The 12,724-nt window shown below is 47.5% G+C and overlaps 1 protein-coding gene across 1 annotated transcript in view; it reads right to left on the reverse strand.

Annotated features, from left to right (window-relative positions):
• LOC119401829 (fructose-2,6-bisphosphatase TIGAR) overlaps positions 1-12,724 on the reverse strand; it is a 430,132-nt gene that overhangs the window by 363,773 nt on the left and 53,635 nt on the right. The window lies entirely within an intron of this gene.

A 12,724-nucleotide genomic window follows, 5' to 3' on the forward strand; every position in this document is an offset into this window, starting at 1 on the left:
GCTCGCAGGATAAGTGTGGTTATTGATGGTGACTCTCGCCGTGCAGACACCAATCGGTGTTATCAGGTGGCCTCCAGCTGTCCGGATTTCGGGTCCACTCCAAGCGGTCTTTACTTTCTTCAGCTTGGTGGCGAATGGCCCACTGACGACGGAATAGTCGGCTCCGGTGTCGACGAGAGCTGTGATGCTGTGGCCGTCGATAAGGACATCGAGGTCGCTAGTTCGTCGTCTTGCGTTGCGGTTAGGTCGTGGCGTCGGATCACGGCTTCGTCGATTTGTCCCGCTGTTTCTACGTTGCGTCGTCAGGTTTTCTTCGGGCCGCGAAGTTTCGTCGTGAGGGCTCCGTCCGGTTTGCGTCGTGTTCTGAAGGTCTCGTCGCGTTGTCGTCGTCGGCGGCCGCGGAGGATCTTCGGCATTTCGTCGTACAGCAACCGCACCTCCATCGGTTGCTGCCCTTAGTTTCCCGGATACGGGCTAGGCGACCGGCCCCGGTTTGGGCCAGTGTACTGCCGGCGGTGCGGTGACATGTAGCGGCCGGGCGACGGCGAGCGGGAAGCTCGTCGTTCTTCCCACTGTGTTCCGGTGAGGTAGTCGTCGATGTCGCGAGGCCGTTCGCCTGGCTGCGGGCGCGGCGCGTTAACGGCGAATCCGCGTAGCCCCATCTGTCGATACTGGCATCGGCGGTTGTGTGGCCGGCTTCCCCGCAGTGATAGCAGAGCGGCCGGTTGTCAGGGGCACGCCAAACGTCGGTCTTTCGGGGGGCGCAGCGTTGTCCTGTCGGCGGGCGGTATGGCATCGGTGGTGGTGGCGGCGGTGCCTGGCGGCGGAACTGCTGCGGCGACGCGGCGTCTTGACGTGGGCGAGGGGGTGGGGCGTTGCGTCGGGCTGCAGCAGCATAGCTCATGGCTTCCGGCTGAGCCTGCGGTGCTTCGGGAATTCCAAGCGATTGCCGGACTTCCTCGCGGACAACGTCGGCGATTGAATGCACTTGATGCTGCGGCGAAGGTAACAGTTTGCGCAGCTCTTCCCGCACAATCGCTATGATGGTGTCACGCAGGTCATCAGACTGCAGCGCCTGAACCTCCCCGTAGGTCGTCGTAGGAATGCGGCGGTTGTACTGCCTAGTGCGGATTTCTAGTGCCTTTTCGATTGTGGTGGCCTCTGAAAGGAATTCCGAGACCGTCTTCGGCGGGTTGCGCACAAGTCCGGCGAAGAGTTCTTCCTTCACTCCCCGCATCAGGAAGCGAACTTTCTTTTCTTCGGACATGGCTGGATCGGCATGGCGGAATAGTCGAGTCATTTCTTCGGTGTACAGTCCGACGTTTTCATTGGGGAGCTGTACACGGGTCTCGAGAAGGGTTTCAGCCCTTTCTTTCCGGATGACGCTCGTGAAGGTGTTGAGAAATCCGGTGCGGAAGAGGTCCCATGATGTTAGCGTGGACTCTCGATTCTCGAACCAGGTCCTTGCGCCATCTTGAAGGGCGAAGTAGACATGGCGTAGCTTCTCGTCGCAGTCCCAGTTGTTGAACGTGGAGACTCGGTCGTATGCCTCCAGCCAGCTTTCTGGATCCTCGCATGGTGATCCGCGGAATGTCGGCGGCTCCCTCGGTTGATGCATGACGACCGTTGTAGGCGCCACAGCGGTTGTCATTGTGGCTGTTGTCTTCTTCGTTGTGATCCTGGTCTTGTCCGGTAGGGGTCCGTATTGTGGGGGTAGTCCTTCCAGTCTGCGGCTGGCTCGACTGCCGCTGATGGTGTCGGTGTCTTCTTCGCGACGTGGGCTGGGTTCAAGGCTTGTCGGGGGCGTCCGGAACATGAACGAGCAGCACCTCCACCAGATGTCACGTGGTCGTGACGTCGACGAAGAAAGCAGTCGGCGTTTGCAGAATGAAACTGTTTATTTGGCCGAACTTGTGGCCGGGAAAATGAGAACTAGAACTACAGCAATACACGCTGTACAATGATAGCGGCGAACAGGGCGTCGTCCGTCGATCAACTGACAAGCGGCGAAGTGCGTCGGCTTTTATACAGGTGCTATCGAACTTTCCAGCGATATCGCTGTTGGCGGCGTTATCTCTCGACAAAGCTGGAACATTCTGGTGCGGCGCGCAATCTTAACGGATTGTTCCAAAACAATCGCGAAGCTTCCTACACATCACGGCGAGGCCTGCGCAGCGCGTTGCCCACAGTCTTTGTGGGTGAAGCTTCCACTCATGAAATATAAGACTTGCGGCAATACGAATACCGCGCTAACTAGTTCAGCTGGTTTATTAGCCATTTTCTGGTCGTGAGCAAATGGTTTAACTTTAATAATAACATCTGGGCTTTTACGTGCCAGAACCACGTTACGGTTACGACGCACGCCGTAGTGGAGGACTCCGGAAATTTTTAACGCCAACTCCTCGATCGAAGCGCGACCGCTGCGGCCGGGATCGAACCCGCGACCTTCGGGTCAGCAGCAGGTTCGACTTTAATGGATGAAGGTATACGCGCGTGTGGGCTCACATGTATTTCGCAGGTACAATGTTAAAATGCTGAGGGTGAGGGTTTGAATCTCCCCTTAATATGGTTTCAACCTTGTGTACTATGTGGCGCAGTAATGAGATATAATAGACCAGATCACCTAGTAAGAACCACGCTGAAGGTATTTCGTTGCTGAAGGCCCGATTAACAGAATTGAAATATATATATATATATATATATATATATATATATATATATATATATATATATACAAGGTGTTTCAAGAAATGTGTCCAACCTTCTCAAAAAATCAGGAAAATGCGATATTTGATTGCTGCCTTCAGAATTCGTTTTTCTGTAGTGGCAGGGATTTTAAGATGGTTAAAGAAATTATTTGGGACTGTAATTAAAAAAGTTAAATTAATTAACTTTTTTAATTAGTGGAGTTGGGTGGTTGTGTCAAATGGGAGAATTGAAGTTCTTCATGTCAGAAACCCAACGCAACTTTGAGATTTCGGAAAAGTGGCATCTAGTAATAATTACGAAGTAATGAAATTCAACCAAATTCAATGGCGAAACCAAAACAGAAACATGGAAGAACGCAACTACCATATTCTTCTGAGACGTCCAAAATGAGTGAACGACCTTTTCTGTAGCGCTAGGAATCTTAAGATGGTTAGGGACATGACTTGAGACAGTAACTAAGGAAGTTAAATTAATTAACTTTTTAATCAGTGGAGTTAGGTGACTGTGTTAAATTGGGGAATTGACGTTTTTCGTGCCAGAAACCCATCCCAGCATTGAGATTTCGAAAAAGCGGCCTCTACTAATAATTACGAAGTAATGAAATTCAATCGAATTCGATGGCTTTGAAAGCCGTTGCATTTGCTTGAATACCATTACGCCACAACAATTACTAGAGGACGCTTTTTCGAAATCTCAAAGCTCGGATGGGTTCCTCGCATGAAGAACTTTAATTCTCCCATTTGACACAATCACCTAACTCCACTAATTAAAAAGTTAATTAATGTAACTTTCTTAATTACCATCCTAAATGATGTCCTTAACTACCTTAAGATTCCTGCCGCTACAGAAACAGCAATTCTGAAAGCCCCTAGCAAATATCGCATGTTCCTGATTTTTTTAGAAGGTTGGACACATTTCTTGAAACACCCTGTATATATATATATATATGCACGCGATCGATCAAGTCCAGTCGGAAGTCGATTAAACTGCTGTGTGTGTATAACTCAAAGTCGAGTTGAAGAAGCCCCACCCGAAACGTGTTGAGAGTCACACAAACCAACTGCAGGCAGTTTCGCCTAGAGTTCTAACTCTATGTGGCTCCCTAGGGGCTCCCATCACAAGCCACATGTGGTAACACTATAGGTTGACCGAACCCACCTCGATGCCACAGGTGACTTGAATACAACGACCGGTTTTCAACCCGACAGCTGAGCTCGACTCGACTCGCCTTTGTCGTGTTGATGTGTAAGGAAGCTTAATTAAAGGGCCCCTCACCAGGTTTGAAAATTTTGAGCTGACGAGCGCAATGCATGCACTGGGCGTTCACGATTGCGTCTGCCAAAATTTGCAACGCTACGCGCAGCGTAAACGGGTCAAATTTCAAGCTGAACGCTGCTTGCCCTTCTTCTCGCGGCCGCGCGCCCAGAGAATGAGGGGATGACGTACAGAGAATGGCCCTACGTAGATGGTAGTGCGGTGACGTCGCTCGTCTGCGTAGACGACCGTGCTCTGACGTCGCCAACAGTAGCACGTGACACTGCGATAATTATTTGACATGACGTGTAGTTTGTGTAACTTGTTGCTTGAATGGATGAATAAAACTTGAGAGCAATAATAAAACACACAAACCGAATGTGTGCGTTTTCTTTTTTAATTTTTACTGCGAATCGCAGCGAGATTCGAGACTAATGTACCTCCGTTTCGCACGCGTTCGTGTTCTCGCGCTTTGCGCATCGTGCAGACGCCACCCTTTACAACGAAACTAATTTTCTACCGCGTTCCAGCGCTCATTAGGCTCATTTATCCTCCCGCGTCTAACTAGATGTTCATGCGGCACACCGCTAGTCTCGCGTCCGTACAAATGTTGCAGCTTTCGTGCTCAGTAATAGCTGGTAATAGGTTGAAAGCCAAGTGATCGGCGAGGGCGCATTCGGCATAACTTGCAGAGATGAAGCGCAAAGAACGCCGCCATAACGCCGCTCGCGTCTCGGGGGCTCGGGCTCGTCATGCGCTCGTGACATTTTGTGCGTATGACGTGTTCATGCGTATGCGTTATGTGATCCTCCTGCTCGCGTGCCGAAGAGGGCAGGGAAGGGATTTGGCTTGCGAAGGCTACACGGGGCGAGCGGCAAGGGTTTGCAGCTCGCCTCCTCGCATCATGGTTTCGCGCCGCTACAAATTATTGTTTTTCTCAGCTTCTAAGGGACCGATTAGAAAAATTCTTGTGGCATAATGCTCTTTATTGGGCTCGCAACAACTTGCAATGTCTAACTAAAATTCGTTAGGTCACCTGGTGAGGGGCCCTTTAACAAGACTTTTGCCGTCGAGATATTGAGCAAGCTTGGGTGCTTAAATTGATTAACAGAACCTTGTTTTCAGGCAGGAAGTATAGGAAGATAATGAATTTGATGCGTTTTTTTTTTTTTTTTCACACTGCCGCGTCTAGGGACAGCGCTGTGAACTAGAGGAGGTGACGTTTAACGTCGCCGTAAACGGGCGTGGCACGTCTCAGCGCCTTTGTGGAAGGAGGAAAGTGGTGTGTAAATGAGAGGTGAAAAGAAAGGGATGTATACTATAGCAGGACAGGAAAGCGGGCGCCCTGCTTCCGCCGCGGGGACGCTTGACGTCACCGCCGTCAATGCAGCTCCGCGCGCGCTGGCGTACAGCCGCCGCGCACTTACAATCCCTCAGTAACACAGCCAACTGTTCAAAAATATCTGAAATATGCTCTATTTATCGAAACGGTAGCGTCTTCCGAGGATATCGATGTTTTCGTCACTTTTCTCTATTTTTTTGTTCAGACATCCCTTTAACTACGACAAAGGTCTAAGTGCTGCAAATACAGCCACACTTGACCACATTCTGTGGGACTGCAGGGAAGACCTCCGGTGTTACCTCTCCCGATCTCTTGATCACTCCCTCATCTGAGGGGTGGGAGGAGGTTGTGACCTCCACTAGCCTGGGAGTCCACATCTAGGCCATATTGGCCGCCAGATCGAACAGAGTCGGCGCCTAGCGGCGAGCGGACGAAACCCCGTGGTGTGGATGGCTCCTTGCGTCGCCTGCTAGCCACACCTAGTTCGCATGTGTGCTTACGTCTTACACGTCCTTAGAGGGCCACTTATCCCGTTGAATTAGCACAGTATCAAAGGCTTGTACGTATGCCTACACGATATACACAAGCATTTCGCCTCCCGAGACGTGTATGCACTCCAATAAGTGAGTGCATGCGCAAGTCGGTATGGCGCTAGGCGTAATCATCGTACCGCCCATTCGCCAAAATCATTTTAATGTGGGTGCCACTTTGCCGCTCAAGCACATCACATAGTACATTTGGCGTCGTCCTAAACGAAAGAAGTACTAAATGTCGAGGTGTGAATGTAGAATTTCAGCGACAATGTTTCGTAAAGTGTTGGCGATCTCGAAATCCTTGTGATACCGCAAATTATGAACTAGCGTCTGCAAAGGCCGGTTAGCGGTAAAAAAGACCTCAAGCCACGCATTTCTATAGCGGTACACGTGTTCATACAAATAGAAAAGCAGAGTGCACAAAGTTCTACTTCACCTAATTACGCAGAAATACAGGCTTTTTTTTGTAGCCGCTATAAAGCAAGAAGTAAATAATAATTGGCTCAGTCGCGAAACACTATTTATATAGTGGTATAGGCAGAACACAAGTTAAAGACGTACAAATAAAGCAAGAAAAAACATAGAGCACAGCGCAAAACACGACTGTGACCGAAGGCCAGCACCCCATTGATTGGCAGATTGCGCTTCTCTCACACGTGATAGGAACGTTAAGCCGGCTTCGTGCATTAATGTGGGAATGGAGGGCGTATATAGTACCTTTAAGCTGCAGTCAACGCCCTTTATTCGCCGACAGTCGACTCAAACCGCCTACAGCCAAGCGCCGCTGCGTATATTTGTATACGCGCCGCCGACCGCATATCCACACTAACGCGGTGACGGTGCTGCCACCCACAGGCCGATCTCGCGATGTGGCCATCAGGCTCAGCCTGGCGGATAACCTACCCCCATAAAGACTGACGAAAACAAAGTTATATATGTTCTCTCTCTCTCTCTCTCATGGTTCTATTTCGAAAGGCCGCCCTCAGATATAAAACACAAAGGGCACATCACTTGTCGAACAAAAGCAAGATCAAAAGCGAGCTGTGGATTGCAATAGATGACTCGCACGTGACGTCATGGAAGCAGCTTCTGATAGGAACTGGGACTCCACGATGGCGGCTTTGATGACAAACAGGTTGCGTCTATGTGAAAACGACGCGGCAGGAACGTCTTTGTACGCGAATAATGAAAGAACCTGCATGTGATGTTTTGATGACATTAATGTGACATCGGAAACGTCGCGTCCCCACATGCTGGTGCTCGATACACGGCGCTTTCAGTGACGTCAATGCAAGCCATCTATAGGAAAAATTCCAGCGTAACAGAAACCGTGGCATCGTAATATACAAACAACTAAATAAAAGACGCCGGGTGACAAGCGAGCCCTAAACCGGGTCACGGCATGACCGTGTTCTATTTATGCGACAGCGTAACCGTGCCGGCAGCGACATAATCGCCACAAAAATGTTCCCTTGTTGTACCTGCTTTTTTTTTCCAAGAAAAAAGTAGTAAGCCAGAAAGATGGCTTTGTCTGTGTAATTCTTTCAAAATCATATTAACGGGCCTTTCCATTTTTGCCAAGTACGTACAGAATCGAAAGAAATTGGAGATGACGATCGTCATCCCTAAAATCCTTCGATTATTGTCGACTTTCATCGCCTTTGAAGCATTAATCTATTATTAGCATTTGAAGCAATTATACGCATTTGAAGCATTAATCTGATAAAAACCGTTAGTGCTTTTTAGGATGCGGCAGGGGAACTAATGCATTAAACACGATTTTTCTCGTATTTGTAAACTAATCTTTCACGATACCACCACCACCATGCTTGCTGCGAAAAGACGCTGGCTAGGCGAAAAAAAAAAAAACGTGCAAAGAAAGAATACGGGTGGGTGGCGACGCGAAGTTCCCGCAATCACAGATTTTGGCGGTGTCTACTATGGCCCACATAATTCCTAATCGGTAAAAATAAAGTACATTTTCTCACGAGGGAGCCAGAAACTTAACATACCAAGTTTCAGGAAATTTCGTTGAGCCAATGTGGCCAGAATACGAAAAAAAAAACACTTTGAAATCTGTGACGTCCCCATCGGAGACTTAGGCGAGAAATTTAAAAGTGAGACATTTGACACTGATTTTTTCATCTATCAATAAACCTATGGTGGTGAAAAAACGACACTAGTTCTTTCAGGGTATAACTTGTCAGTCAAAGACTCAAAATTAATTTATTGTTTCACTATAGTGTCCCTTGAAGGTTAGTTCTTCCATTGCATCCTAGAAGGCATTAGTTTTTGCATACGGACAGCGACACGAAGAAATCATGGAGGTGTGCCATATGCAGCCCCAGTGTGAAAAAGAAAAAAAAAACAGTTGTCACAATGTTGGCAATCTACTTTGTGATGCGCACTTCTTAGCAGCGTTACCACAACAGTGTAAGCATTCTACTATATGTATATAAGCACTGCATGGAAAATCGAAAGGTTAGTGCTGATGCATTCTTCCTCCATTTCTTGTTCTTTTAAGTGCGGAGCACTTTAGGGGCCTGGTCTGTCTTATGCTGCCGTAGCTTGGCAAAACTACGTAGGCAAAACTACGAAAAGCATAGCCGTATATCTGCAGCATATTGAGCGCGCGCTCGCGCCAAGGAGAAGTCTTCTTGCTCTTGTTCTTCGAGCGCCGTGATGATAAGTGCGGATGTTGTCGTCACTTGGCGTAACGCAGGCAAAACCAGGTATAAAAATAGGAAAAAAAAGGAAACAAGCAGGAAATAAAAAGAAAGGGAAAAAATAGGAAGAAATAGAGAAAGAGCAGTAAATAGACAAAGAGAGAAGAAGAAATAAAGAGAGAAAAAGTAACGGAAAAAGAGAAAAAGAAAGGAAGAGAGGAGGAAAAGAAAACAGAAAACCGACAAGAAACAAAGAAGGCTGCCCAGCTCTGCACTTCCTTCAGGCTTGGCACCCTTGCACGCAGCTGCCTTAATTTTTTTTCCTGTGTTTGCGACACAGATATCTAGGATGCACTTAATTGGGCATACACATACAGGAAGAGGGCACCACGACCAGATGCATGGGGGAGATATAAGCAGCACACGGAGGGACGGGCTGTGGCTCGTAGCTAGCGCCCTTGGCGAGACACGGAGAACGTTATAATCGCGATCTGCCTGTGTTCGACGGAGCGTGAAAAAACGCGAAACAGCGCATGCGCGACCCGGTCGACGGGATGTGTGCCCGCCATATTTTATTAACAGGCGCCACATACGAAGCGCGCACCGACCCGGGTAGCGCGCGGGGCCCAAACAATGTCGATCGCGTAACCGCGCTTCCGATATTACGTGATCAGGTTATGCGAGTGCGGCGGCAGTGCCGCACGAGCTTTGCCAGAGGCCTGTGGGAAAGCAGCGAGTGTGTCGCTTTGTTATTGAATGTGATTAGGTCGGCTGAATGGCTATGCTGTACAGTGCTGTTAAGGGGACTTGTCCAACGTTGGCTACACCGATATTCCTTAATTATTCAATGACCTTCTTTCGAAAGGTTGTACAGTAATAGTGTTCAGAGAGACTAAATATGTGAGACGAGAAGTTTGTCGCGTGTTAAATATGCCATATCCGGACATGCTTATATCATGAGCATTCGTCTAAAAAATGTCTTGTCTGATATTTTTCACTATATGCTTATAACACAGATGCACAGGTATCTTTATATTGTTCACTTATGTTTAAGTACTGTACTATCGGCGTCAAATGAAACCCGAACAGCGGCAAGCCTTCGGAATGGTATAGTGCGCGCCGTCGTGTTATCAACCCGGGCAGGCTCGCATATGCGCACTGCTTACAAAACCGGATGCGCGCGTCTGTCCACGGTGATAGCTGGACGGCGCGCACTGTACCATTGCGAAGGCTTGTCGCTGTTCGGGCTTCATTTGATGCCAGTAGTAAAAATCATCATAACGTCCTCATGATAATCTAGAAAACTGCGGACAGCACCAAAGTTAAATGTGCTTGTCCCTGTCTGTTTGCTACATCCGTTTGACACATCACACTGCACACTTACGCACATACATCAGCAACTATAGCCCCATCAGCCAACCAGCTAATTGACAATACACAGTATTGAAATGAACAATGAGAAGGCCATAACGTTCAAGTCCCTTGAACATACAGTAAGCTTGTATAATGGGCACTGTCATTTACAGAACACTGAAATATAATGGAGATGCAAGAGCTGGCAGAAGCGTTTGTGGTGCCATCTTGCAGCAGTGAGTTAAACTAGTTTGCATTGAACTATCGTTGTAGTGACCGACAGAACTCTGCACATGCTGCTTCTTTCTATCCAAGCCCGAGCGCTAAAGTGCCATACCCCCCCCCCCCTCCCCAAGCCCAGCCGAGTGCCTTCAAACCTGGCCTGTGCCCAACCCTGTAGCACCTGAGTTCACAAAAGACTGACGCAGTTCTCATAAATCAGAGCGTATATCCATACTGTGCTGTAAAGAAAGCAGCCGCACACATTATTTGCTGGAGACAGATTTGTGTCGAGTTTTTCAATCGAGTTGTTTCTGACAATAGGTAAAATATATCACAATGGGGTACACAAGCTCTGTTTGTTAGCTAGTGCGTCAGTGCAATACAAATGCTCATACCATAATTAAACAGGTCAAATAATCATTGGGCAAATAGAGCAAAGGCACAGGTGAATATAGCCTTGTATGCATCACTATACATGCCGACTTACTAGATAGTGTTACATCTCAAGCCAATAAACTTGGCAAGAATGTAAGTTTATAAGAACTGTTCTAATGGCATTTCAGAAATTTGTAAGTCCAGCAACACACCGCTGTTAGAACATCTTCTAGCTCCATTAGGCGTAAACTGGTGACACGGGAGGGCAACGCATTCCACTGCATACACCCTCAATCTCATAGCGAGAACTCTTCCGCCGAGGATAGTTGATATAGGCGTGAGCACAGGGCGGGCAGGGGTTGGGGGGCCAATACCTCACTTTTGCACTGTGTTCTGATTGTAAAGGCCTCAGTGGCAGGGGTCATGAAGAGCCCTATGGTTGATATGTCTAGAGCTTGAGGTTACCGCTTTGGACGAATAGAGAACCACTATACTTCCCTCTGGAGTAGACCATACTCTGTACAAGCCTTACGTCCAGATTTTCATCGCTTTGTGAACACAGTTGAATGTGCAATGCTAAACAAAATGAAACCACACCGTGTAACTGAAAATGCACTATTCCAGTGCCCAAAATTTAGAATAAAGTCTCCCCAAATGCTACTATGAAACAAAGTTCCAAGTGAATCTTATACTGAACAGATAATGTTTGCGATATGTAACTTGATGGCGTAGTTTTCCAAGTATTGAAGAGCCGATATCTTCATAATTATCTTTTGTGATAAAAACTATTTAAATGTGTTGCAGTATGTATGTGTGCGACCTCTAAAGTGTACATATTGCTCTGCAGACGTGTTTTGTATAATTCCAAATTCTCTGTTTAAGCATTTGGAGAGTACAAAGAAAGATGCACCAGTCGTTTTAGTGAAATCATCATGAGAAGTGCAAGCCAAATTGTGGGGTCTGAGGCGATAAAACCGCCGCCGCCCTCGGAACACACGGACACAGTTCACGCGGTCGGGCAACAAACATGGAGGTTTATTAACACTTGTTTACATTACATAGCGAGCTCGCCGGCCGAATTAGTAAACGTAACACGCGAACAATGAATACTGGGAAACATATAACACACTTAAGAGAAGGTAAGACATGCGATAACACAACATAATACAATACAAATGCAAAGGCGGCGCCGCAGATGTACGATTCACCACGAGGGCCCGAGGGAAGCGAGCCGCGGTACCGACCCCCACGGACCCCGCGGCCGTCGCCCATCCGCGCGCGCTGCCACACCCCAAAGAGACTCACTCCTGTTTCTATGCGCCGGCCTAAATTCGCGGCGGCGATGCCGGCGCCACCGCGTTAACTCGGGTTACAGACAGAGCATCACTGACCTTGGACGAACGCCTCGGCTTACGCCAAGCACGTGCGTTCCAAACACAGCGGCCGCGCCCAAGCTACGGCAGGCGCCTTCACAGGGGTGATAAAGCACCCCCACAAAATGAAGAATCAAGCACACAGAAAAACAAGTGAGACAGTATAAAGGTATATACAAAATGTATATATATTTCTCATGTATGCTGCTATGATGACTAGTTGTGTACAAAACAATACAAGGTCACTTCTAGTGGCTTGAAGGCACTTTGATACCATACTTTGATCAGCGTGCAACTTCTTTTCGCAATGAATAAACATGTTGCCTTGTTTTTAACAGTAAGTAGATTGATGTACGCTCAAACCACGATATAACGAACATGGATGTAACGAATTATCAGTTATAACGAAATGAAAAATAGTCTTGTAATAGATACAGTGTTATGAATACACATTTACTACGAATTTTCGGATATAACGAAGTTATTTTCGTGTCAGATGTGACTTTGTTATAATGAGGATTTAGTTAGTTATGGAGCAAGACATACTTAAGCACAGGTACCTGACCAGTACTTGTGCAAGCAGACAATGTGAGACAATCACAGCACACAAGTCTCATGCATTCAGTTGCACAATTGTGTAGCACATAACACAAGCCACAAATAACAGGCAGCACCATCTAACGCAGTTCACTGTTTGGAGGCAAAACTTTCATCAGAAAAGACATGTAAAGGCTGTCAGAATGCAGCCACCTTCGTTGAATTGAAGCCGCTGTCTTGTTATCAAATGCATTGCCACCGAAAAGTGAAAGCACGGTGCATTAAGAAGAAAGAGAAGACATCAAGCCTGACTTTTTTTCTTCAGCCCATGGTCTTCTGATAATTAACTATGATGTACAA

The sequence above is a fragment of the Rhipicephalus sanguineus genome, chromosome 8 (assembly GCF_013339695.2).
Source record: "Rhipicephalus sanguineus isolate Rsan-2018 chromosome 8, BIME_Rsan_1.4, whole genome shotgun sequence".
NCBI classification, from domain to species: Eukaryota; Metazoa; Arthropoda; class Arachnida; order Ixodida; family Ixodidae; genus Rhipicephalus; species Rhipicephalus sanguineus.